We start from the raw sequence: 6000 nt of genomic DNA, 5'->3' as shown, positions 1-6000 counted from the left end.
CAATGACTATTAGCCGGGATAGGTAAAGATGCCAAACCATGCTTTTAAGTGTCCCTAGCCTCTGTTTGCCAGAAGCTGGGAATGCGCAACCGGGGATGGATCACTTGATGATTGCCTGTTCTGTTCATTCCCTCTGGGGCACCTGGCATTGGCCACTGTCGGAAGACAGGATACTGGGCTAGATGGACCCAGTATGGCTGTTCTTATGACTGCCAAGCACAATTGGCAAGAAAAGGTCCAGTTACTTGGGATCTAGCCAGTATGAGAATGACACCTTTGAGTACTGAGAGTCAATTGACTAGTGGTTCTGTACCACTAAGGCCCCACATCTACTCACATCATTGGGGGTCTTGTACTGCAATTCCAACACGATCGTTGCAGAACTGCTTGCCTTACTGATTCTGTGCCCAACATAGTGGTCAGAGCAAACCGATCCAGCATGGAAGGCCCAGATCCTCAAAGGTATTTAAATGCTTAAGTCCTCAAAACACTGGACAGGGGAAATGCATTACAAACTTTTGATCTAATCCAGCATTTCTCTTTAGAGAGGAGAGTTTTAACATTTGCTTCATTTGGCCATTTTCCGATGCACACACTCAATGTCCTGCTTGTCTGGTTTTTCCCCTTGCTGATGCTGCATCTATCATCCTTCTGCTTTGAAGGCGAGAAGAGGGAGCCATCCTTAGACTCTTACTATCAGAAGTCTTAAAAGCAAATTTAGTCAGTTCTGGAACTGTCCGTTCCCTTGGCTCTGGGTAGGATCTATTGACTTTCTCTCGGGCTCCTGGCCCATTCCTAACAGCTCAGTTGTGCAGCAGAAATTTAGCCAACCTTAGCCAGAATACCTTTTTAGCCAGTCACATCCTCAGACAGGTGTCTGCTCAGAAACCTGATTTGGGGTGGCCGAATTTCTGCTAGACAACATAGCCATTAAGGTTTGGTGGAGCTCCTGGCCAATCCCTAGGACATGAAGATACTGTACTCCGATCCGATCCAATCCTCACTTCTCAGAATTGATAGATCTCACAGATCCCAAGATTTCCATACTATGCAATCTCTGTAGACTCGAAAAACAGATTCCAGTGTTGGGTCCGATTGTCCAGAAAGGACTGCTTATTGGCTTCAGCATTTCTTTGTAGCCAAGGAATGCAAAGGCAGAGAGATCGAGAGAGATCTGGAATGCTTTTTCTTCTTCAGGGAATTAAACAGCACATTGCCAAGGTTCTGCAGAGAGGATACAGAGTGCCATAGGCTCAAGTTAGATTTAGAGCAGTATATGAGGTACCAAGAGACCTACTCTGATATTCCTTGGAACTGACATAATAGATACACTGACAGATCTGTGTGTCTGATCTCTCAGAGGAGGAAATTTTGTTAGGACACTAGTCGCTGGAAACCTGTGCTGTCTCATGGGTGTAATTTGTAAAATCGTGTGTAATAAGGCCAAAAAATGGCTGAGAACTTAACAAAAGGATGGTAACAGACTACAAATCCCAGTCGGGAGGCTGTTTGCTGGTTGTATTGATTTGAGTGGAGGCTGTATTGTGCCGGGAGAATTGTGTGGATGGCAAAGGAGGGGGGAGTGCAGTGAGGGGCTATGTGGTTTTGGGGTTACGTGTGCTGTTCATGTTGTTTTGCTGTTTGTGTTGATTTGTGTCTGGGGGTATTGTGCTGGGAGATTTGCAATGATCTGTGTGGGTGGCAGTTGGGTGCATGGGTATGACAGTTGGGGTGGGTAAACCACCATCTAGGCAACCTCCCTCATACAACCACTGAAATTGGTGCATGCAAATTAGCTGTAGGGTAAGGGTGGTGACTGGCTATCACAGTGGTCTCTAGGCCTGGCATGGATACGTGGCTTACATAGCACAGATGTAAATCAAAGTCAAAATGGCCGAGAACTTAAAAAAACTGCACCCAGGAAACCCAGCAATGACTGAACCTGGTGATATTCTGAACAAAAAGAGCTCTCAGCCATGCTGGTAGCTTCTGCCATCACTTCTCCCTGGCAAACATTTTAGGCTTCAGAGTGACACAGAGTGATATTCCTGGAATATTATACAGATTATTGGGATCTGAGCTACCGACCTCCCAGCTCCTAGTTCTAACCCAGGAAGGAGACTTTTCAAGTCTGGTTCTGGAGTGGTTTCACTCTGGAGGACAAAGTGTTTAGGATTCAGTAGTGCCATTGGTAGCTGCCACCCCTCAGCATGGGTAATAGAAATACCTAAGGGTTCCCATCCTTAGCTGTACCAAGCCTCCCTTGGATCCAGTGGAGTACATGACTCCAATGGAGCGGCTGGCCCAGCATTTCAGAAGTTCCCAGTAAACCTAACTGATTGGAATCACCTCAGGGTTGAGACATCCACCACCTACACTTCATAGATTCATAGAGAATCTACCCCATCCCTTGGAAAGCTGTTCAATGGTCAGTTACCCTCAGTGTAATTAATGGAAGGAACTGATGGAAGGCTGGGGCCAACTCCCCCTTTCATACCCTCTGAACCCTCCAGGAGGGGCAGGAAGGGGCGAGGGGCCCCAACAGACACTACTTTCCAGAAGGTTCTGGAAGCTCATGGCACAGGTGCCTTGATCCCACAACTGGATATGCAGCAGCTCATTGCGAAGGACTCCAGTAACAGGTAAATAACCTCCCTTTCCTAATTCTGCCGCTTGAATATAGGAATTATTTTCATTCCTATTCTTGTTGACCTACTGCTTTCCATCCTGAAAGCATACTGGAAATGCAGGAGACATAGCTAATGAAAGGGATAAATGCCTTCTTTCTGAGTTAGCCTGCTGCGTCCACTGAGGCAGCACAAATGTCCAAGTGTGCTTGTCTATTGCTCTGAAGCTGTCTTGCCATTAAATCATGCCCCTTTCAATCCAGAAATCATGAAATTCCTAATAATGACCTTGATCTCTACGCTCTCCTGGAAAAGATGGGGGGAAAAAAATCTCTTCCCCTCCTCCCCGCTCTAGAAATTGCAGTCCACTGTCTTCGTCTCTGGCCTTGTCAGCACTAGCCTTTTTTCTTAAAATTTCCTGGCTCTCCCCATTTCTATGTTTAAAGCCATGCACCCTGGTCCTCCTCCATCCTGAGAGAAATGGCAGTGGAAAGCACTCAGTGCACCTCCTGCTTGTTTTCCTTGCTATGGGCCTTTTCAGGGACCCGTAATCCTTTAAAATAAATTTCTTATCATTCCCCCTTCTGTCCCGTCACCATAAATGATACAAATCCTCCTCACCAGGTGACATTGAAAACTGTGATGAGAACTGGTGACCACTCCGCCTCCTATTTTGATTTCCTTTTACTCATATCATAATGACTCAGGGGAAATGGACCATTGTGATGTCTCCTCTCCAAGTACTGACTTCCTACAGCACTGCTTAGTTTATAACAGTTGATAAGATGACAGCCCTAGCTGCAATGGAAATAAAGGAAGTGACTATTGCAGGAAAAAAATATACACTCAAACATGGTTTGCAGGAGTACAGCTACTGCACCTATGTGAGATAAGATGATTTAGGAACTTGGAAAATAGGTAATGCATCAAGTCAAAACAGATTCCACTGCCCTGTGTTTAATGCTAACAGCCAAAGAATTACCATTAAAAGAGCACAGGATAGATAACAAAATACTGTTACAACCATCCAAGCTCCTAAAAGAGTCCACCTGCAAACCTAGGGTGACCAGATGTCCCATTTTTTGGGGACTTTTTCTTATATAGGTGCCTATTACCCCCCACTCCCGCCCCATTTTTTCCACAGTTGCTATCTGGTAACCCTATGCAAACCCCCAAATTAAGGCTTGTACGTTTAGCCCCTCCCCCCTCATGAGCAATTCAGAGTTTAGATGGCTCAGCACAATTGAACATATTTCCTGAAACCCCCATGGATTTGGATTTTCAAGGTATCAACATTCACAGTTGGCAACAGATTTTCCAAAAAGTTTGGTACCCCACAGCTCCCAGTGTGACACTTCAATCTCAGGACACTTCAAATGAAAATGTGGCTTTAGAAAAAAAAATATTTTGGTGTCTAAATGGGAGTGAAGTGGAGTATTTTGGAAAATCTAACCCCATTTATGAGCACTGAACTTTTCTGAAAATTCTGGCCCTCCCCTGTTTCTCTGTAGTATAGGATCCCATTCCAAACTCCATGCCCTCAGCTGCTGGCCTAAGTGGTACCCAAAGCAGCTCAAAAGCAGACATATTTTAAAGGCCAAATAAAGATGTTGTTCATCTACCACGCTCTCCCTCTTTAATTATCCTGGACTGCAGCGCCAATACTGGAATATGTGTGCCAAGTTCTGCCTAATGAGCTTTCTGTTACATGGTTTTTCTGGAGAGTGAGGACTGCATGAAACACCATCATAAAATATGCTCTCGTTTTAGTGTCCCAGTGAACGATCGCAGCACAAACTCCATCAGCCAATGCCAACTCAAATCTGTTTTGACATCCTCCAAAAGGGTGGTGAGGTGGAGCTTCGACACTTCATGAAAACAAAGAAAAGGCAAAAAAAATCCTACTAACATCAGCCTGACCCTACCGTCCCTACACAGACATCAGAGCAGGGCTGGACCTGCCCTAAAGATTTTCAGTGTGCTCATGCTAAATTAGATACAGGGATTGACTTCCCCCATAAATGCAGCTAGCTCTGAGGTGAAACATACCACCTGTTTAACGTGGCACCGCAACACTGAAAAATAACCTAAGCCAAGAAACTGAAGAAAATTTTCTCCCCTCTAAACTACAGAAGAAATTTAACAAAGCAATCATTTAACTTGGAGTTTAGTCAGGACACCAGGATTAACATCTCAATCCTTGTCAAAAGCGCATTGATACCTTTAACAGACACAAGTAGCCACTGCTTCAGTTTGCTGTCCCATCTGAAAGACTGCACTTCGGGGGCAGCACAGAGCCCCCTCTTGCCATGCTAGGATATTGACGCAGTGCTTATTAATGCCATCCAAACAAGTATGCCTTTTAGAATCAATCTGATCTTGTGCCAGATCCAGGCAAATACAAACTAAAGAGACACTGGAACAGAATGTACCTATGTTATTCATATGCTACTTTATCATTTATATTATTTAGGAGTTGACTATAAGGATCTGACCCAAAGCCTATTGAAATTAATGGGAGTCTTTCTATCAACGTAGGTGGGCTTTGGATCAGGCTATCAGGCAAGTTTTAGCTGCCACCATTTTTTGCACAAGATGATTTTATATCTGATTCCAGGATGGATGCCATACATAAAACCCAACCATAAGTGGCAAATGTATACTCTTGTAACTCTAGAATTCAGTGGCGTTACTCCTCATTTGCAACACTGTAAATTGGATCAGAATCAGGACTCTGAAATTCTGCTCTTATTTAGACCCAAGCTACCCCAGTAGAGACTATTAAATTGCACATGTGTAAATAAGAACAGTTTGGCCCTGGTCATTTGCAGTGTATTTATAAATGACATGGGGCACTGTGCTGACTGTCAATGCCATCCAAAAAGCGTGTGCTCAACACAATACATTCCTGTTCATTTTGTAGTCAGAGAGAAATGCCTGGAGAGCACTTGGAGACATTTCGTCAGCAGCGGCAGTATCAGGGCGTGGCACCAGTATCAGGGTGGGGAGGCATGTCACCCGTGGGTGTCACTTTTCAGCTAGATGGAAATCATGATTGCCAGCTGTAATTAAAAACATTGCTTTCACATGCAGTTCTCAGGATGTACATGCTGCTTAGCACAGGAACAATAGGAAAACTACCTTGAGCATACTGGCTGCACTGTACCCACAATGAAGCAGTATCATTCTTAGCCTGAGCACCTTTATGGGAACTGAAATATTGCCAGTGCCATGCAGGGGTGCAGTATTTGGATTTAGCATTTGCTCAGATTTTCTCAGACCCTAACGGTGGTTAAAAATACCATCTAATTTCTGACTAATCCAGACGCTATTTGGTGTTACATTAACAATGCTGCCAGGAGGTTGTGATCTA

This window comes from Trachemys scripta, chromosome 4 (genome assembly GCF_013100865.1).
Source record: "Trachemys scripta elegans isolate TJP31775 chromosome 4, CAS_Tse_1.0, whole genome shotgun sequence".
Classification (NCBI taxonomy): Eukaryota; Metazoa; Chordata; order Testudines; family Emydidae; genus Trachemys; species Trachemys scripta.
Note: the sequence above shows the minus strand (reverse complement) of the source record.